The sequence below is a fragment of the Pantherophis guttatus genome, chromosome 2 (genome assembly GCF_059756535.1).
Source record: "Pantherophis guttatus breed Tessera chromosome 2, ASM5975653v1, whole genome shotgun sequence".
Classification (NCBI taxonomy): domain Eukaryota; kingdom Metazoa; phylum Chordata; class Lepidosauria; order Squamata; family Colubridae; genus Pantherophis; species Pantherophis guttatus.
Window position 1 is genome coordinate 157,504,002 of NC_142064.1, and position 22,573 is coordinate 157,526,574.

The window sequence follows — 22,573 nt, forward strand, 5'->3', positions numbered from 1 at the left end:
CTGGGTTTACAACAAATGAATACAGTAAAGGCCAGCACTTTGGGCAAAGATGTCATTACATATTTTCCCAATGTAAGAAGAAATGCTGCAAAGAAATTTGGAAATAGGAAACTCTGTAAACGTAGCCAAATTAAGCTTTGCTTCCTTGAATTGTGTCTTGGCCTTGGTATAAAGGACCCAGCTAGATTACTAGTGTTTGATACCGAGATACAAAAATTTATTTTTAAAATGCAGATGTTTCATTCTTTAACAAAAAAAAAATCCAAATAAAAATGGACCATGAAGTGTACACACTGGCATCCAGTTGGAAGCATCAGAGATTCTAAGAAAAATTTCAATTTAAATAAACTAAGAATGGGAGAAAGGCATTCTTGCCGAACCGAATGAGTTAGTCTTTAGTATATAAAAAAAAAATATCCCAGAATAATCTGTATTCCCTTGCACATGTATGACTGCCCGGGCTCACTTGGCCAAACATGTATCTTTGTTACTCTGATTGGCAATCCACGTTCTCACCATGGTTGTTCAAGGCAATGTGCGTTAATATTTTTTTCTTGCATTTTAACTGCACTGTGAGGTAGTTAATGATCTGTAACAAATCCTGTCATCACTGTAGATTGCAGATTTCTTGCAGGAATCCCTATCAGAGGCAGGCACAGGAGTCATGCTGCAAGCAGTTAGCCCATTTTATACAAATACTGATCTCTGCGTTATGCAAGTTAGCTAAAGACAGAAAATTCCTTTAGCAGATCTGTTTCAGTTGAACATACACCACTGAAACCACCTTAGCTTTACCAGAGAAGATTCCTGCCTTTTTCTAACCCATAAAAAAAAAGAAAAAGAAAATAGAATCCCTTTTCTTCCCTTCTGTTATACAAACAGAAGCTTGTATAATCTTCTGGATCACAGCAGTACATTCAGCAGTGGTCCTTGTGGATCTGGGAACCGACACGCTGCTGCTAATTTCAGAGAACTGTAAGTAGGTCTCACTTAATTGTCACACATGTACTCATTCTCACTTCAAAGCCACTTGAAAAATTTGTCCCGCTGTATTTCAAAATGATCCCTTAGCTGTCAAGCTACTGGATCTTTAGGAATTAAAAAAAAAAAAAACCCCAGAGAGATTCTCAAAGTAAAAAAAAAAAAAAAAAAGATGGCAGGGTTTATGTTAAATACATTTTTATTCTACCTTCTCTTTTTCTTTCTAAAACAAGGAAGAAGATTACACCATAAAACAGTCTAATGGTTAAGATTGTAGCACAAGATAAGATACATTTTAGAGCTGACTATTTCTCCCAGGTTTTCTCTGTCCTGATTTGCCACTGATCGAGCCATTCTGCCACAGGAACTTGTACTAAAGAAGGGAGATTCAAAGTTCATTTTAATATGGTCATCAAAGGTTGCTCTTTCATTTCTAGAAGAATTATGTCATCCTATCTATATCATTTCATTATTATTATGTACACTCTGTATTTGAAAACCTCACTTTAGGAATGATATGTGTTATATTAGCATTTTTTGTGTGTGTGCTAAATCTAAATGTTGCTGATCACTGTCTGCAATGTAGAGGTATTCCAAGCCTACAGTAGATGGTAGCACTTAGCTGATCTTGGCTGATCTCAAAAAACCAACCAGAGTTGCACCGATGTAGTATGCACCGATGTACTACTTGTATAGAAGATCACCAGAAATAGATATGGAAGAAGGCAATGGCAAATCATTTCCTTATTATTGCCAAGAAGACCGCATGGATGTGTCCATAAAATCATCAGGAATCAAGCTCAGTTTGAAAGAATCTTACAAGTGGCTTGACTCTTGTGTATCAAATGGAAATAAAGGTAAATAGTCCATAGCCCATGTAAACTCTCAATCTGCTTACATCCTTTCTTCCAGCAGGGTGAAACTCCAGACCTGCAGTGCTTCCCCTACGTTTGATTCCTTTGGCAGGGAATCTGATATTATTTATTGGTGTGCTGTAATGTTTAAATATTGTGCTTAGTGGAAGCATAACTTAAATACTCCAGCAAATAGCAAAGCCCAATGCTTCCTCATTATATCGGTGGGAAGATAGCCAGCATTCCAAGATCCTTTCAGAGCCTGAATTCAACTATTTGCATCTCTACTCTCCTCCTTCCCACAACTGTGGTCTGTTGTTATTTTTTTTTCCCTTCATACAGGAGAGGAAAGAATCAGGTGATTTATTTCCTGTGACCAGGACTTTCTTGCAGCATTAAACAGTCTTGAGCATCTTTGGACTTTATAGTATTTTACTAGGTCTAGGTGTTGCCTCCAAGCAACCTACAGAAATCTGATTTTTAAAAAACCCATAACATTCCTCTTTTTATTAGCTTATATCTGCTCCCTAAGGAACAGCAGAGTGTTTGTCTCCCAAATACTAAAGCCCTTTACTATGTGCAGGAAAGATTAGGAAAACAACATCGTCTCCACAGAGAGGAACTTTCTCCTAGTTGATTGCTTCACTTTTTCCTGTCTGTTAACTGCAACATATTTCCCATCAGCTACACTCAAAATAAACCTTCCAAATGTTTGCTGAGAATAAAGAAGGCATTTTGATAACAGCCGATAAAATATAAACACCGTATTAGTCTTTCTGCAGTAAGGTGAAATGTCCAGGAGATAGTCCTGTGTGGATGCTTTCTCCTCCTCTGATTTCACACTTCCCTGGAAAATTCCACTGCCTAACCAGCTAATGCAGTACGGAAGAGTTTCACTGTCACCATTTTACTTTGCTGCTTCTGTCATAGGCATTAGTTTCTATTAAATGCCTCCATTAACTTCATTAAATGTACCGAGAGATACCTAAAATGAATGGGGGAATAGTACAAGACAGGAAAAGGTAAACTCTTCTTGCACCGAGAAACCCTTCTTGTACAGACAAGTAGGTCTGTTTTTCTTTCTGGAAACTTGCATCCTTACATACATTCCACCTCGCATGTATTAATGTGTTTGGATGGGTGCGAGTAGGAAGGAAACACTTCAAAGAGATTTTACCTTAATTGGCTTACAGTAAGTCTGTCGGAGACTTTGAAAACCTTAACAGTTTTCAAGATTATGTTTTTACTCCTGACTAGCATTAAAATTGCTTTCCTTAAATCTGGATTGTTCTCCCCCCCATCCCCAATTTGTTAGCATTGTTGACAGTGGAGGAGGTAGGAAAGGATGAGGAAATGTATGTGCTTTCCAAATTCTCTCATCCCTCTTCTGACTGGCCACTCTTATTTTGAGAGCAAGTGGCTCTTCGAGTAATTGTGGCCACATTCTCATTTAGGTCAGCTGGATGGAAGCATCTTGAATGAACTTTGTCTTAAAAGCCTGTGGATGAAGTAGTAATAAAGAAAAAGAGTTGGTTGTTGAACATACATAGGGGTCCATTCTAATTTCCTTTTCTCAGCAAGCATCTGATAGGTAACACCTTGCTTCATGCAGGAGACAATACCAATGTTTTGAAAGGGATGCATATATATTACTGCTGGTCATTGATGAAGTCTGTTGGTTCACTTGCTTTATATTCTGCCTTTCTGTATGGAGATCAGAGTGTTTTGTTCAACCATACAAACACTTCTGACAGACCTCCAGGGAGCTTTATACTCAGTATAATTTTGCCCGGTGCTTAGTGCATTGTTTCTCAACCTTGTCAACTTGAAGATGTGTGGACTTCAACTCCCAGAATTCCCCAGCCAGTATGCCAATTGAAGTCCACACATCTTCAAGTTGACAAAGTTGAGAAACAATGCCTTAAGTATGAAGGGCACTCCATCTTCTAAGCAAGGTAAAAAGATTTGTGGTAGGTAGGAAGGTAGCTCAAGGAGAGGCAGGGAGAGTGGCATTAGGCGAGATTGGGTGTAGTGATGAGATAATCCAGCCTCTGGGAGCAGTAATCGCTTACATGGCAACCCCTGTCTGGGGGTGAAATATAAACCTTGATTGAGGGGTAGGAAAGGACAGCATGCAAAGATATACCTCTATAAAGAGTGACTTAGATTTTGAATAGCCAGCTTTAGTGTGCTTGTGGTATCTGGAATTGGGTAGGACTACTATCAAGCTGGTATATGCTTAATGAGAAGGGTTTAATGAGGTGGGTTGAAGCCTTGGCTGGGAATTAAAGATACCAACATTTATTAGACAGAAGGAAACCCTTTTATTAAACACATTAGTCTGGCAAGCAAGCTTTCTGATGGGATCACCCCCAAGGCCAGCCCGTTCCCTGGAGATCTCTTAATCACTTCCTTTGTGTTTCTGTGCCTTGTCATCAAGATTCCTACAGGCGCTCCTAGAGCCAGCAGCTAGCTGGTTTCCATTAAACAAAACCTGTTTTTAGTCCCAGTTCAGTAGTTCTGAAGGAGAGATCAAAGAAGAATGCTGTCCCTCGGGGAGTTTATACTCCAGAGCGCATGGAGCATATTCTTTGTGCAAACCCAAACTCTAGGAGCAAGTCTACTTGCAGAGTATAGAATTCCCACCTTCCTTCAGGACTGCCATTAGTCTTGGGTCAGCATGTTCTCAATAGGTGTGGTAAGAGTTCTGAGTCACAACAGCAATTTTCATTCTTCGAGGTCACAATTATAATGTAATCCTAAGCATAGTTAATCAAAGAGAAGTCCTATAGAGAAAAATGTCTTTCTTCCCTTCCAACTTCCCCAACTCTCAATGCTGTGCATACTTTACCTGATATTAGTTACATCTGACCAGACACACAAAGGATTTCACCAATAGGTCCAATACAAACTATTTTAGGTTGCAGTTACAGAACACTATACCAGAGGTGAAATCCAGCAGGTTCTGACAGGTTCTGGAGAACCGGTAGTGGAAATTTTGAGTAGTTCGGAGAACCGGCAAATACCACCTCTGGCTGGCCCCAGAGTGGGGTGGGAATGGAGATTTTGCAATATCCTTCCCCCAGGAGTAGGGAGGGAATGGAGATTTTGCAGTATCCTTCCCCTGCCATGCCCACCAAACCACACCCACCAAGCCACGCCCACAGAACCAGTAGTGAAAAAAATTGGATTTCACCACTGCACTATACCATAGAACAAGCTGGGTAATCTGAGCATTTAATGACATGTCAGAATAAACTGGTTTGAGATTCAAAGGCTGGATGGAATTGTAAGAATGTTGAGCTAGTGATCTTCAAAGAACAGTAGACAAAAGACGGAATCAGAACCAATAAGTATATGATTGTATATATTGTAGAACCTTAGTGAATAATAGCTAAAAGTGATGAGACAAGAATGAAGAATGCATTGCATATTATGCTTCATTTAATACCACTGATCTCTGGTTTTCAAAATAGCTCCAGTTTGCTCACTCCTTGGTATCTGCAGCCTATCTCAGACATAAACAGGTAGCTCAACTTAGCCTCTTTATTTTAAAAGGGTTAGGAAAGCAGATTTTTTTAATTTATTTGTTTGCTGGGATTATATATTTCTCCGGTCGTTCCAGATTCTGAGCAGTTCATATACCCAAGTTCTGTAAATAAGATTAAGAAACCAAAATGACTGTCAAAAATATGATAAACAAACAGAAGGATGAACTAACAAAGGGAATGAACATTCAGATAGTGAAAAAAGTGAAATATTTAGGAATTTACTTAACAGCAAGGTGTATAACAATTAAAGAGGATAACTACACAAAACTAACCAATCAAATCAAGTTGGACATGGAGAGATGGAAAAATCTGCAACTGTCCTTAATGGGCAGAATAGCGCAATAAAAATGGCATTCTGCCAAAGATACTCTTTTTATTTCAAAACATACCCATAAAATTAGAGAAAAAATATTTTGAGAATTTAAATAAAACAATGTTGAAGTTTATATGGCAAGGAAAAAAACTGAGAATTAAATTGAAATTATTGCAAGAATCAAAAGGGAAAGGAGGGTTTGGCCTGCCTGACTGAGAATTGTATCACCAAGCTGCTGTACTTACATGGGTAAAAGAGTGGATAACCTTAAGGAATAGGAGATTATTATTATTGGAGGGTCACAATATCCAACTAGGGTGGCATGCATTTCTTTGGTATGGGAGAAGCACGGCACATCAATACTTTCAAAGGCATTACATAAGAAATGTAATTAGCAGTGTGGAATAAAATCAAACAACAAAATTATATGAAAATACCAGTCTGGCTTTCCACCTTAGAAGCATTAATACACCCAAACCTTATAAACATGGAAAAAAATGTTTCATATAAGGATATATTAAATGAGAAGCGTGAATTGAAAACCAGACTTAATTAAAATTAAAAGAACAAGGGGTGGATCTGGAATGGTGGTCATGCCTGCAAATACAATCATGTTACGTGAAGGATGTGAAAGTATGGGGTATCTATAGAGAATTAATGACATTAGATAAACTATTAGTGGGGACTGATGACAAGTTGATAAAGACAATATATAAATAATTACTAGACTACAAATTGGAGGAAGAACAAGTTAAGGAGACAATGGTTGTATGGGCAAAAAACTTTGGATATAATATTGATTTGGATAATTGGCAAAAATTTTGGGAAAGAAACAGGAAATTGACATTGGCCACATCATATAAAGAGAATCTTTATAAAATGTTTTACAGGTGGCATCTCCCCCCTCCCTCGGCAAGATTGGCTAAAATGTTTAGTAATACATCCCCAAAATGTTGGAAATGTGAGCAATCACCAGGTACATACTACCACATGTGATGGACATGTTAAAAAGCAAAAGGAAATTTTGGTTATAAATTCAGAGATGGCTAGAAAAAATGGTTGGACAACGTATAGAATTTAAGTCAAAATTATTTCTATTAGGCATTATAACAGATGGCTATAGCAAAGGGTCAATATACCTAATATTACACATCCTGATGGCAGTGAGAATGGTATATGCATAGCAATGGAAATGTGAAAATACCCCTTCAGAAAAGGAGATAATAAGGAAGATATTAGTATCCGCAGAGATGGATAGATTAATGTTAGAATTAAAAAACAAAGGAGAGTCAGAATATTATGACACATGGAATAGATTTTATCAATGACTGGAAGCACGAGGTGGGAAACACAAAAAAATCAGGCTAAGTAGACCCAGAATGAGATATTATATATGTATTAGAACGAATACGTTGGTCTAAAATAATTGTACAAGACTAGCACTGTGTAAGTAACATAAGTGTTATTTGTCTTTCACTTTGGTTTTCATGGCAGATGAAACTCCAGGATGGTGTTTCGATATACTTATATGTAAATAATAAAAAGACATTTTTTAAAAAAGATTAGAAATATACACATATAGGAAACCTCATATTATAGTTCCCTGCCAAAGAGCAATTCGAGAATTCCATACAGATAAAACTCCAAACCATAAAAAGGATCAGCATTCAGGACATATCAATCTAAGACTGTCGGGAAAACCAGATTTTGATTGCTTTTTCAGGTTTTTAAGGTTTGAAGCCATACAAATCTCAGGGAGATGTGGTTTCTTAGAAGGGGGACAACAGCTGAAGAAACCTACCCATCCCTGAGGTCCTTGAAGCTGACATTTCCTGAGAGCAGGGACTGGGGGAAAGCCCCTTCTGCTTTTTCAGTCAACCAGATCCTATTGGGAGAAGATACCTGTGTCCCAAAGACACCAGATTTTTGGCCCTGAAGATTTTAAAAATGACAAGCAGCACTTTGAAGGGCACCCAGAAGCAGCCTAATAATCAGCCCAGCTCTCAAAGCAGAGCTTTTTAAAATCTTCTTGGATTTGCAAATGGTCTTCAGGGGCAGCTCCAAAAAGGGCATACTACAGTAGTCCAAATCAGAGATGATCACGTCACAAGTGATTGTGGATAGGGCCCTCCATTCCATGAAAAGTCATAATTGGCACACCAGATGGAGCTGCCTTTTGAGCAGAAGCTGTGAGTCAAGGAAAACCCCAAGTTTACAGATGATTTCCTGATGGCTTCCTAATCCACAGCCAATCTGTCTTGTTGGAATTGATTTTAAACTTATTTCTCCACATCAAGACCCTAACAGCCTCCAGGCACTAGGACAGCACTTCAGCTACATCACTTCTGTCATGCAGAGTTGAAATGTAGGGCTGTATATCATCAGCCTATTGTAAATGGATTATCTCTTCCAGTGGTTTCATGGAGGTGGGAGCAAGTAAAATTTGAACTGGTGGCATTTCGTAAGTAAGAAGCCTTGAAGGGCTTGACTAATCTGGACTATCTGGACCAATTCCTTAAGGAAGTTCCTCCCACTCCAATGCTTGAGCTGACAATGGTTAATGTTATCACAAAATGCTTAGAGATCCAGTAACACTAGGAGGGTTGCCATCCTTCTCTCTAGATCTCCTCATGTTTTCTGCAGGTATGACTATTATAATCCATCCAGGTTTTGGGAAAACCACTCTAATCCATCCTTACTGCACCCCTCTGCAACCATACCAACAATCACACCTGATAGGTTGCACGTGCTCAAGCACTTCTCAACCCTCCAGATTTCAAACATGTTCCATTCAACCCATCTCCAACCCTTCCCTCCCTCCCTCCTCTTTCTCTCTCCTCCCTCAGACTCAACCATATTATGAGGATTCAGTTTTGGCCTCTCGCCACCCAGAACTTATAATCTTCTCAGCCAATAAAAGTCCTTCATTTTACCACAATTCAAGTAAGAACCATGGCATAAGCAAAGAAGACTGAAGCATTGTTTAAGACCTGAAAAACAAGAAAGGGTTTGGAAAAGACCAAGACAGGCTCCTCCTGATACACTGGAGTATAAGAGGGAGGGGAGGTAACACATAATTGGACACATAAGATTCTATGATTATAGCCTACCTCAATAGAGTTCTGGTTAGCCTGTGGATTCTGTTTCCTGATCTTGTGTACTCAAAGGGCTGACATCAAAGCATCCACAACTGAGTTCCCCTCTAATTGAAGGTATCCAAATAATCAAGATGGGCAACAGTTGCTTTGGGGGCTGGTAAAAATGGGCCCAGATTCCTCTTTGCCCCATATTGTCCATAAACCTGGTTGCACAAGGCCTCTAATTGAAGTCATAACAGTGTGGAAGGGAGGAGCTACTACCACCACTGAAGTTGCTGCTACAACATCCTTTCCTCTGCTTCTGGTCCATACTTATCCCTTACCTCAGTCAGCAGGACTACCCGCCTTCAGCCCCATCTCTCCTCAGTCATTAAAGAGGTGACTGGGGAAGCAAGGGGTTTGGGTTTGCTGCTTCTAGTGCAGCAGAAAAAAAAAAACAGCCATCTGACAACGCTCTTTTCCTCCTGCTGGCCTTAACCTATAGTCATAGCTTGGGCGGGGGGGGGGGGGGTGCTTGGCACCTGAGCTCTCGCTCCCTTAGAGGGAGGCCTTGTATTCAAACCCTCAATCCTTAAGTGTGTGCTCCTTAATCGCACGCCATTCATCATTAATTTTGATGGACTCAAGAGGAAACCTAATGAAATCAGAGAAGTGTATAAAAGCCAAAAGGGAAAATGTAGAACCGCCACACAGATTGAAATAAATATACAAGTTTCCATCCTAATATGGTATTTCTGGAATAATTGTCATCTTCCATAGCCTATAACATGTATGCTGCACCTGATCCAGGATGGATACTGCTGTTCGCCAGTCTTTTCAAGGCCAGTTATTGTAGGATTTCTCCCACCCACCAAATGATCCGACTTCCCCAGGATGCTTTTTTTTTTTTTTTTAAATTTGATTTATATGCCGCCCTTCTCCGGAGACTCAGGGCGGCTTACAATGCGTTAAGCAATAGCCTTCATACTTTTGTATTTTTATACAAAGTCAGCTTATTGCCCCCACAAACTGGGTCCTCAATTTACCTACCTTAGAAAGGATGGAAGGCTGAGTCAACCTTGAGCCTGGCAACATTCGAACTTTCTTTAATTGCAGACAGCTGGTGTTAAATTACAGTGCTTAGTCTGCAGAGCTATCCAGGCTCTAAGAGCTATCCAGGTTTAAGGATTTCTCCTCCATGTGAAACATTTTTCTCACTTTCTACAAGATTAATTACAGTTGATGTTCACTTCCTTTGCCATACCAAATCCCTAAATGGCAGAACAACTAAAGCAGAATCTGCACACTAATTGCACTAAGCCCCCAAAGCCTCTTTTATGCCCACCTCAGATTGCATCGCCAAATGTTGAAAGCACGATTCCTGAATGTGGACACCAGACTTTCCTGCCATTTTGTGGCAAGAGCCCCACCCCACCCCTGCGCACCATATTGTAGGCTTTAAAATAGGCTTACCATGGTTTAAATAGGAAATAAAAGCTTGACTCACCATCCATAAGAACAAGAAAAAATGGGAAACCAAAGCCCAATAGGCACATGGTATTAAAATGGCCTTATTCACTTTGCATCCTCAATCCACCTGCTGTGCCCTTTATTCATCTCCAAATGTTAAATGCAGCACCTGGCTATCAAAGGCTTGGCCACTAAATCAAAGAACTGAAGAAGACAGAGGGGAAAGAAGCAAAAGACATATCTTGGCCAGCAAGAGGAATTTAATTTCTTATTGCTTTGAGCAAAGCCAAAGAGAAAGGGACATGTTAAAACAACTATTTTGTTGGAGACTTCTTTCCAGGTATTGATACCTGGTATTGTATTGATAGCTTTGGTGGTCATATACTGTATGTTTAAGCACCAGGCAATCCCCAGCAGCTTACGTATAAACAGAATCCATTCTTCTGCCCCCTCAAAAAATTTAAAGACCACATTAAACCTGCTGCCCTGAAATTTCCCAGGTAAATTGTATGTAATATGCTCTCCACGAAGTCCCCTGCTTTTACAGGATAGTTGGCTTGGAAAACATCCCTAACTAACAGATTTGTGGCTATCATGCAGAGCAAGCAACTGGTAATAGCTAATAATTAATAGAGCACTAAGGTAGTGAGGTGGAGAAATAAAGAGATAATTTTCTTTATCCTTGGGGAGGCTATAGTTTGCACACTGCCCTTTTAAAAACTCTGTTTACAGCAGCCATTTGAGTTACACATCACTTTGTTAAAGCCCCCATGGGGATAGGTAATAATGGCTCTTTGATTAGTGGCTTTTGGGCTGGAAAGGGAATTGTGAGGCACTGCAACAAGGCTTTTCTAGTCAAATTGAGGTGGGAGGAGAGATGCGGTCACCCATCAGGCTGGGCATGACTGGCTCAATGGCTGGTCCTAGAGCTGCCAAGCCCAATAGCAAGAGCTCGCTTTTTTAATATAAGCACCTTACTGAACAAAAGCAATTGCTACCTCAGGAAGGAAGCACAGGGCTACTGTTTGTCATCCAGTTTTGAATGTTGACAGGCCCATCCTGTTTCACTATCCAGCCCCCAAAGCAGAGGTGAGGAGAGCCTTCCAGTCTTTCTCTAACCCATCAGGCTGTGCTTTGTCTCTTACCAGGACATAATAAGCAGTCTTACCAGCTGCAGTGCGGTGGGAGCCAACTACAGTAGGTAGATGCTGCAGCCCAGCCAGCAATGTTGGCAGCAGGGAGAAATAAGAGCTAGGCAGAGGGAGCATTATGGAAGAAGAAGAAGAGAAGATAATGATGCTTTGGGTGTCTTGTGCTATAATCTAAAACACATCATCTCTATAAAAGTACTCTCAGTTCCTACTAAAGCCCCCTTATGGTATTATGGTTTGCTTTTCTATCCCAAACCCCTGCTTTGTTTGTTTGTGCCAAACCTCATCCTCTGAGAAACGACACACATATTAGAATTGAGCCTCTAGCCTACCTGTACACAAATCCACATAGAAATTGCTGGGACCACCAAGGGAACATGGGTTGGCATAGGCCCAATGGCCACTGAGTACCTCCTTCTTAAGGCCCATAAAAATTCTCCTGGTTTTTCACAATTTGACCTACTTGAAGTATTTCAGCTTGGGACCAGTGGGTAGTGCTATTGCCTGTTCATGCTATTCTGAAGCATCTTTGGGGAGTAAGGAAGTGGCCTGGTTTAGTGCCAGAAATCTCTGCCAGGGGCTTCTGGGAAAGAAGTGTGGAGGTGGTAGTCACAGTCCAAACAACAAAATGCTCATTAGCAACATCTCTGAGTTGCGGTTTTGATCAATACTTTAGGTCTCTCAAAACCCTGTCCTTGATGCCTGACTTTATTCCTAGAAACAGAATAGAGAATCACCCCCGCTGAAAGTTGAGCTTCTCACAGAAGAGCAGCCATTTAATTCCAGCATGCTTAGATCAGATACTGGGCAGATAAGCCAGTTTGGAGATTTTATTCATTGCATGAGAAAAAAGAGTGAGGAGACCAGATACAAATGAAATTCCTCTCAGTCACTCTCTAGAGCTCCACTTATAAGGGGATTTTTTTTCCCTGTCATTCTCTTCAGAAAAGCCCTATCTCCCTTATCTCTGGTCTCTTGATATTTTTTTGCTGATAGCAAGAATTTTTTGTTGGTTTTTTTTTTAATACCCCCAGTCAACTCTCTGCGCCTGCGCTTCTCAAAGGATCATAAATTCTAAGTGGCGCAATCCTGCCGTGTCAGCAGGTCTGCAAAATAAATTGATATTAAATGCAACAAAGTCTCTTCTAATTCACAGTGGTGCCTTCCCAACTTCCTTTTCCCCCTCCCCCTCCATCCCACCCCAAGCGGTTAACTGAAAAGGGGAAGGAAGGAGAGCAATGTTGTTCCTGCCTAGAATAGCCCTCAGCCTTCCAAGTCAGGGAGCTTCCTTAATTAGGGATTACTTTCAAATAATTTGGAGTGCTCTTAGCCTCTGCATTCTCAGGCGTGTGTGTGCGTGCGTGCGTGTGTGTGTGTGTGTGTGTGTGTGTGTGTGTAGCACAGAACTATCCTTCTTTAGCACAGCAGTTTCATCTGTGTTTCTTTTCTTTACAAATGTCCATCCAAATATTTATAATGAAGGGTCTCCGACTTGTAAAATCATATGTGTCATTATTTCCTCTTCTTTGACACATGACTCCTTCCTAAATCTATTCTTACCAATCTGGTACAAGGTAGCTGTGGGAAGCATCCAGCCTGTGAGTCAAGAACAGGGGCCCCTATCTGGTCCTACCTTTAGAGTTGACCTCTCATCTGTACCAGATTGGACGTAAGGTCCTTCCTTTTTCCCTGGGGTGAAGCTGAGAGGAAAAAGGACATATTTTTCCCAGCCATGTGCTGATCAGAAATGAGCCTTTTTCTAGGACAGAAATAAGATAATTTTCCTAACACAGCAGAAGTCTCCCTGGGAAAGTAGATTTCAGCCCTGTGTGTGACATACACATATACATGGATGTAATTGATATGCATAAGTGAATACAGTGAGATGGCATGAATGGGGGAAGGTACAGGATAACGCTTCAATGTCCACAACGCATGCACATGAATAGACACACACAACACAATTTACAGTTTGCTCCAGTCTCATTGGACTCTGGGTAACAAACAGTAGTATAGTACATAAAAGGTGAATGCCCCCATTCAGAACCACTAGGGGCGCCGTGAAAGGCTTACTAAAACTATACAGCTTGGGCTTGCTCACAGAATATTAACCAGGTAGGGGGATGCACCTTAGCTATTTAGGGAGAGAATTCCATGGGGGGAGGGGCTGCCCCAGAGAAAAACTGTCACTATCCCAACCTAGGGGAACTGCTCTAATGACCAGGCGGGTCAGGCCACTTCTATCCTGACAATACTCCAAAACTTTTAAATACAGCTCAGTTGCAATTCAGCGGTCCTCAAGCCTTCATCAGGTACAATCTCTCAAACATTGGTAGATGGATACATACACACACTAATACACATATGTGTGAGTGTGTGTGTGTGTGTGGCTAGATGGATGGATGGATGGATGGATGGATGGATGGATGGATGGATGGATGGAAGGAAGGAAGGAAGGAAGGATGGATGGATGGATGGATAGATAGATAGATAGATAGATAGATAGATAGATAGATAGATGATAGATAGATAGATAGATAGATAGATAGATAGATAGATAGATAGATAGATAGATGATAGATAGATGATAGATAGATCTTTGAGTCAGTCTTGACTCCTGACAACTGCATGAACAAATCCCTGCAGTTCTCTCAGTGTTTTCAGTAATTTGTGATTGCTTTTTTCCTAGGATTGAGAGAGAGAGAGAGAGGGACTGGCCCAAAGTCTCCCAGCTGGGATTATAACTCATAGTCTAGCCTGCTGCTTTAACCACTATACCATACTGGTTGATGATTTTGTCACTTCCTAATTCTCTACCCTTACTCCTGTCATATACTTTGAGGTGAGTTTCTGGCTTATATTAAAGTAGATTTTGCCGTTATGTTTGGTCCATGGCACTTTGGCTGTACGTGAGTTAACAATTCAAGAACATAAGCCATGTTTTAATGTACCATTTGCTAAGAGGAGGAGAAGACAACTCTGTGCCTTTGATGGAACAGTTGTTTTAACATCAAGTTTGTTTACTCTGAGTTGGAATTAGAATTGGTCCTGAGACTAATTAAATAATTAATACAGTGCTTCTTTAGAGAGAAAGAGGGAATTGAATCTCTGCTGTGTCTATTAAAGCATAATTGGCCATCAGTCAGCATCCGAAGATTGTAACTTGTTATGAAACTTTATCTCTGGCTGCCCTCTTCAAAACTCTGCCTCCATTTTCCTATTTAAAGCATCTGGAATTGCTATAAGTTACTTTTTTTTTTTTTTGACCCCTTGAGGCCACTTTACGATAGATGTTAATGAGTAGGCAGGGCAAATTGGTCCTCTTTCTGCTCACTGTCAACTGAGCAGATGTGAGCATTAAGAACTATATGTCTTTTAGCTCTGTGTGGTTTTTCTTTTTACCTAAAGGCAGGATCATTTAGGCACTGCTTACTGTGATCACCTTCTTTCCAATCTCAATCAAAGGAATATTAGCACTCTCTCAAAGGCCATAATTAAGAATTCATTACAGCTGTTACCTCCATATAATCTGATTTGGACTCGTGATTGCATTGTGCTACAATGTGGCCAAAATCTGACCATGGCTATTTGCACAGAGAAAGTACTGGAACAGCAATCCGTCCTCTATGTAATTAAGACAGGGGAACCTTTCCTTCATGTATTTTGTATCACAACAACTTCGGTTGGATTATTTCAGAGAAATAATTGACATGGAAAGGTTGGGATTAAACGTGGGCTAGATGCTGCAAGTCAAATTTCCAGCTCTAAACTGCTTTAGGGCAGAGCAAATCGATATGTGGTTGATATCTGACTGGACATCCCTGTGCAGTTTTTTGGTTTTTGAAAGAAACTACTGTTAGCTACAGAAACATAAACGTGAAGGCATACATATTTTAATGTAAGACTACCTCAATATAATGTAATTATATAATATATAATACAATATAAGCGAGACTGTTTTGAATGAGACCAAAGATCTCTAGCCAAGTATTTTGTTCCCACAGGAGCTAACCAAATGCTTTCTGGAAGCCGCCCTCTCCCCTCCTCCCCTCAAAGTGAGAATTGAGAACAATAGTAAATCCTACCTATGTTCTCTAACAATTGGTAATGCTCTACCTAACTATAATTACCTTACATAATGTATAGTCTTACAGCACAAATGACTCTTCGAATATAAAATGTACTTGTGTAAATTATCCAGTTAAAGAGAGGGAAATAAATATCTCCAGAAACAGTTCCTTTTGATATTTCCATACCAATTTCATAACATTAAACCAATATTCAATATTATATTGAGAAACAGAATAACAGAGTTGGAAAGGGCCTTGGAGCTCTTCTACTCCAACCCCTTGCTCAGTCAGGAGACACTATACCATTTCAGACAAGTGATTGTCCACCCTAAACTTCTGAATCCAAGACATTCCACTGATTAATTGTCCTAACTGTCAAGAAATTTCTCCTTATGTCTAGATTGGTTCTCTCCTTGATTAGTTTCTATCCATTGCTTCTTGTCCTGCCCTCAGGTGCTTTGGAGAATAGGTTGACCACCTCTTCTTTGTGGCAGCCCCTTAGATATTGGAACACTGGTAAGGTCGCATATTAAGGCCTACCTAGTGGCGATAAAGACGGCAAAGTTTAATTACTTTTCCGCCTCTATTGCGTCATCAGGGAATCGTCCGGCCGCCCTGTTTAGGGTGACCCGCTCCCTGCTCCATCCGGGAGTGCGGGAGGATCCCCTGGAAGGCAGGGCGGAGGATTTCGGACAATACCTGTATGACAAAATCGCTCAGATCCGGGGGGATTTGGACTCTGACTGGGTAGATCAGGGCAGGGTGACGAGGAATAGTCTTGAGAATGTTATCTGGGAGGAGTTTGATGCTGTGACTCCCGATGATGTGGACAGGATTTTGGGAAGACTTAGTACGGCCACATGTTTACTGGACCCGTGTCCCTCCTGGTTGGTACTGGCTTCCCGGGAGGTTACACGAGGCTGGCTCCAGGGTGTTATCAACGCTTCGTTGAGTGAGGGTTACTTCCCCGCTGCCTTGAAAGAGGCGGTGGTGAGGCCTCTCCTCAAGAAGCTGTCCCTGGATCCGACAATATTGGCCAACTATCGTCCTGTCTCCAACCTTCGCTTTATGGCGAAGGTTGTTGAGAGTGTGGTCGCGCGACAGTTTCCACAATTCCTGGAGGAAACATCTTATCTAGATCCATTCCAGTCGGGTTTCAGGTCTGGGCACAGCACGGAAACGGCATTGGTCGTGTTGGTTGATGATCTCTGGAGGGCTCGGGACAGGGATTGCTCCTCTGTTCTGGTCCTGTTAGATCTCTCAGCGGCTTTTGATACCATTGACCATGGTATCATGCTGCACCGGCTGGAAGAGTTGGGGGTGGGAGGCACCGTATTGCGGTGGTTCTCCTCCTTTCTCTCCGACCGGTCGCAGCTTGTGTTGGCAGGGGGCAGAGGTCGACCTCAAGGCCTCTAGTCTGTGGAGTGCCGCAGGGATCGGTCCTCTCGCCCCTTCTGTTCAACATTTATGTGAAGCCGCTGGGCGAGATCATCCGTGGCTTCGGGGTGAGATACCATCAGTATGCTGATGACACCCAGCTGTACATCTCCACCCCAGGCCACCCCAAGGATGCCCTTGAAGTGATGTCTCAGTGCCTGGAGGCTGTGCGGATCTGGATGGGGAGGAACAGGCTCAAGCTCAACCCTTCCAAGACTGAGTGGCTGTGGCTCCCGGCATCCCGATATAGTCAGTTGACTCCATCACTGACTATTGGGGGCGAGTCCTTGGCCCCCACAGAAAGGGCTCGCAATCTGGGAGTCCTCCTGGATATGCAGCTGTCCTTGGAGGAACATCTGACGGTTGTAACCAGGGGGACCTTTTATCAGGTTCGCCTGATTTGTCAGTTGCGGCCCTTTCTTGATCGGGATTCCCTGTGCACAGTCACTCATGCCCTCGTCACCTCTCGCCTTGACTACTGCAATGCTCTCTACATGGGGCTCCCCTTGAGGGGCACCCGGAGGCTCCAGCTGGTCCAGAACGCAGCAGCGCGGGTAGTGATGGGAGCAGCATGGTGCTCCCATGTAACACCGCTCCTGCGCGAGCTGCACTGGCTCCCGGTGGTCTTCCGGGTGTGCTTCAAGGTGTTGGTTATCACCTTTAAAGTGCTCCATGGCATAGGGCCTAGCTATCATCGAAACCGCCTGCTGCTACCGACGACCTCCCACCGACCTGTGCGCTCCCACAGAGAGGGCCTCCTCGGGGTGCCATCAGCCAAACAATGTAGGCTGGTGACCCCCAGGGGGAGAGCCTTCTCTGTGGGGGCACCTACCCTCTGGAATCAGCTGCCCCCAGAGATAAGGAGAATCCAAGACCTCAGTGCCTTCCGCCGTGCCCTTAAAACCCACTTTTTCCAGCAAGCCGGGCTGGCTTAGGAAGAAATTTTTTAAATTTTTTAAATTTTTTCAATGTTTAATTGGTTTGTGGTTTTTTAAATGTTTGGGCCAAATTTATATAGATTTTAATTGTTTTTAATATTTGTATTTCATGTTTTTAATTCTGGCTGTGCACCGCCCTGAGTCCTCAGGGAGAAGGGCGGTATATAAATTGAAAATAAAATAAAAATAAAATAAATAAATCATGTCACCCCTAGTCCTTTTCATTAAACTAGACATACCCAATTCCTGCAACCGTTCTTCATATGTTTTAGCCTCCAGTCCCCTAATCATCTTTGTTGCTCTTCTCTGCACTCTTTCTAAGTCTCAACATCTTTTTTATATCATGGCAAACAAAACTGGATGCAATATTCCAAGTGTGGTCTTACCAAAGCATTATAAAGTGGTACTAATACTAACACAGAAATATATTGTTAGGGTGCGTGTAAAAAGTATTTGTTGCTTGTGCAACGAGCAGAGCAGAAACACACAGGGAAGGAGATAAACGTGCAGCTCGTGTGAGAAAAATACTTTATATACAAGATAATAAGCGGTCTCGGTGTAAGTAAAACAGTCCAAGGTCATAAACAGTAATATCAGTCCAGTAAGTATCTTCCCTTACCAAAGCAAACAGACTTTAGTAATGCTCGGTATACAGTACCATATAACAATTCAGTCTAACACCAATCAGCAGAAAGACACAGGAAACAACAGGAACAATCAGGAATAAGGAACGCTTCTCTGCGCTGCTTATTTATGCACTGTAGCCTAATTACAGGGTTCAGTAAACCCTGATTACGTGGCTCAGTTGTTTCTTAAAGAAACAGATATATTGCCTGACCAACAAGTTAGGAGTAAGCTACAAGCTGAACCTAACATATATCAAATCTGTTCTATAGAAATTAAAGGAAGAAAGATAAGCAGTTTTGCTATAGCAATTTGACCAACCATCTCAAAGCTCTTAGAAGAGACAACATCTGATTCAGAAAATAATATCCCAATGACATCAAGTGACTAGAAAGCAAGACATCTCTAGGGTCACAAATGAATATAACAAAGCTGTGATGTCAAAAGACCTTGCATTCCAGTCTTCTATGGCACATGGCAGTGGTGAAATGTAAAATTTGTCACTACCGGTTCTGTGGGTGTGGCTTGGTGGTGGGGGTTAATATGACTGGGTGGGCATGGCCAACTTTTTTTTTTACTTTTAAAAGCATTTTTTCTACAACCTCTTCAGCCAAAGAGGTTGCAGAAAAAATGCTTTTAAAAACCTCTGACGATCCCAGCTGAGCTGCGTGATCATCAGAGGCTTTTTTTTTTTTTTTAACTTTTAAAAGCATTTTTTCGGCCGAAGAGGTTGTAGAAAAAATGCTTTTAAAAGTAAAAAAAACAGCCTCTGATGATTGCGCAGCTCAGCTGGGCATGGGGGCGCAGGGATTTTTGCTACCGGTCCTCCGAATCACCCGCCACCATCACTACTGGATTGGGCGATCCGGTCCAAACCGGGAGCATTTCACCCCTGGCACATAGTGACCCACCAGATTCAATAAATTCTCAAACAAGGACAGGAGAATTTTGTCCTCTTCTGATGAATAAAGGCAAATATATGTGTCCCAGGGAAATGTTGCAGGATCTAATCTGGGTCTGTCACTGGGACCAGAAGTTTAGTCTTCTGAGCTTTCGAACTTGTACTGGAGCCCATCCTCAGGGAAGTTCTCTCTAGCAGAGTGTGTGCTATGGGCTATTCTGTTTCTGTTATTTATATGGTGTCTACTGGTGTCACAAGGCACCTTATAAACACCACACACAGAATAGCTCAAAGCAAACACTCTGTTAGAGAGAAGTTCCCTGAGGATGGGCTCCAGCAGGAGTCTGAAAACTCAGAAGGCTCTGATCCTGGTGACCAACCCAGATTGGATCCTTGTCTTCTTCTGTTTATTGCTCCCTGAAAACTGGTATTCAAGACATGCTGTCTATGATTCTAGAGATAGCATATTGCCACCAAACCTAGTTCTATTCTTGTATTTTACTTTCCACATATAATTCTTGCCTAGGTTGTCTCCATGCATTATTTTTCATCTGAGAAACCAGTCTTTGCCTGTTCTACCCATTCTTCATAAATCCATAATTAATACTTCAAATAAGTTAATATACTTTCCCTAACATCTGTTGCATAATCTGATTTCAGAACCGCTCCCTTCCATCTGCAGAACAATGTGGTTTTTAAAAACAAGTAACCTAGACAGCCCAGGCTAATATGGTTACATATCAATTCATTATTGGGAAGATCCATGGGAAGTAGAGATCTCCATGTCATAATGACTTGATGCATAAGTCCTGGCAGCCCTAAGCCAAGTGCCAAGTGCTGTAGGTCCTATTTTTATAACATTGACTGCTGGAGACTCTGCCTGTGATTGGACTGATCTTCAGAGGGGAACAACCACGTTGGGAAAGTCCTTCTTTACAGCCTCTGTATGACTACCATGACATAGAACTCTGAGTCAGTGACTTTGGTATGCCCTGCCAAATAAAATTCAGCTGGAGCTGACCTTGCTTTCTCTTGGCACCAACATAGTGTTTTTTCCCCCATCCTGGCCTTTTAACTTAAAAAAAAAATTAGATTGATTTATTTGTTGGCTCAACAATATGCCTTCAACTTTGTAATTTTATTGTTATGATTTGGCATTTGACCTTTTATAAAGGTACATACTTTAGCCTGGCATTCCACAGGGATAAAAGCCGGGTTCATTTTTAAAAAATAAAATAATAAAGGATAGTGCCAGTGCATGGCTATATCATTCTCTTTTTGTTTTCTCTGCCCTCACATTTAAGCTTTGGAAAGAGACATTCTTTACAAAAGGTATTTAAGTAACTATAAAGTCTCACATCTTAACCATTGCTACTATCATTTATATCACTAGTTTTAAAATAATTTTAAAACTTATTTATCCTGTAGTAGTTTTTCCCCATTTGCAGAAAACAGATTTCTCTAGCTGCAGCCTAGAGATTTATTGCCACTGGATTTCTTTTTTTTTTTTATTTCATGTTTTCTTTTCCCTCTAACATCTTTTGGACAACATTGCATCTCTAATATTGTCAATATTATAATTGTATCTACAATAATGGGTATGGTGCATCTCAGTCCAAGCATGTTTCTCTCACTGAAGCAGGACCCACCAGATCACAACATTATCCTCCATTTCTCAAAGCAAATTGAATCACTAAAGCCAGTCTTCGTTGCTTATCCTCTGATAGGTGACAACTAAATAATCTATAAATTCTTAGAAACCAAAAGTTGCAGCCAATTATATTGACCAGGCCTGTCAGTATTCCATATTTCAAAACAACCAAGCCGGGGTGGGGGGAGGGGGGAGTGAATGACATGGTACAAGTAATTGATTTTAGCTTCTTGATCATTTCAGTGTTTATATTGTTGTTCAGTGCTGTAATTACAGATACTATTGGAAAAAAGTGGATACTGGTTGGTGAACCTTGAGATGTCCTGCAAAATTCCTTTCTCCCAAAGAGGTCTTATACATTCTGATACCAGATGATACTTTCCAGATGTACTAGATAACAATTTCCAGAATTCACAGGCCCCATGTTGATCATGGTCATTGGGAGTTTACTTTGGATAGAGATGATGTGGGACTGTGTGTCTATGGCTTGCGTACAAGATTTTTGGAGGGGCAGTGCATTTTATTTTATTTTTTTGCTAAGCTCTGCTCTTGGCTACCTTGAATGGTCAGTTTTTCATGTTTCTTTTTTTTTTAATTGGTTTTTTATTATAAAGTATAGTAATACAATTCAACGTTTTTTGGTTCCATGGTATTGATATATAGGTACATGTTATTTACATATTATTTACATAGTATTGCATCTTTGCTTAGATATAATTTGAAAGCTATTACAAATAGTAATGCACAATTCTTTATGATCATATATACATGTTATTTACTTGTTGTTTGCATAAGATTGCTTAACGCATTGTAAACCACCCTGAGTCTTCGGAGAAGGGCGGCATATAAATTAAAGCAAAAAAAAAAAAAAAAAGATTGCATCCTTACTTAGTTGCTGTTTAATAATGCAAGTCATAATACTAAACTCTTTATGATCATTATTGGTTAACTTTATACTCCTCATACTTCACTTTTTGTTTCTTTTCTCTATCCACTCGTACCACAACTCCCACACATTATAGTATTCCGTATTCTCTCTTTCGTTAATCACTGATGTTAGCCTATTCATTTCGGTGCACTCTAGTATTTTCCTGATTACTTGTTCTTAGGGTGGTAGTTTTTTCTCTTTCCAATACTGAGCATACGTTATTGTTGCCGCTGTCGTTATGTGTATAATTAGGTACTTCTTTTTTTTTTTTTTCGTATTCTGTTTTCAGGATTCCCAGGAGAAAGATTTTTGGTTCAAAATCGATGTTGTCTTCTATTATTTCCGTAATCCATTTCCAAATCATTCTCCAAAATTTTTTCACTTGGGGGCAGTTCCACCAACAATGGTAGAAGGTGCCTTGATTGTGGCCACATTTCCAACAATTGGGACTCGTGTTAGGATAGATTTTGGCAATCTTGGCAGGAGCTGTTTTTCATGTTTCTTTATATGTTTTCTAACGTAGACATTCTCAGCAAAAACGGGACAATAATGGCAACTTTTCAGGCAAATGAACAAGCAAAATGGATTTGTTTCTGATCTCTTTATCTCCATCCCTCTATCTGATAT

General features: G+C 40.9%; 1 protein-coding gene across 7 annotated transcripts in view; it reads left to right on the forward strand.

Annotated features, from left to right (window-relative positions):
* RBFOX3 (RNA binding fox-1 homolog 3) overlaps nucleotides 1–22,573 on the forward strand; it is a 461,718-nt gene that overhangs the window by 275,060 nt on the left and 164,085 nt on the right. For 2 of the 7 annotated variants that reach the window (XM_060688761.2, XM_060688762.2), the window contains one exon: nucleotides 14,087–14,239. The exons of the other annotated variants lie outside the window; for them this stretch is intronic. The gene's annotated coding sequence lies outside the window, so the exon portion shown is untranslated. The remainder of the gene's footprint in view (nucleotides 1–14,086; nucleotides 14,240–22,573) is intronic. 7 annotated transcript variants of the gene reach the window in all.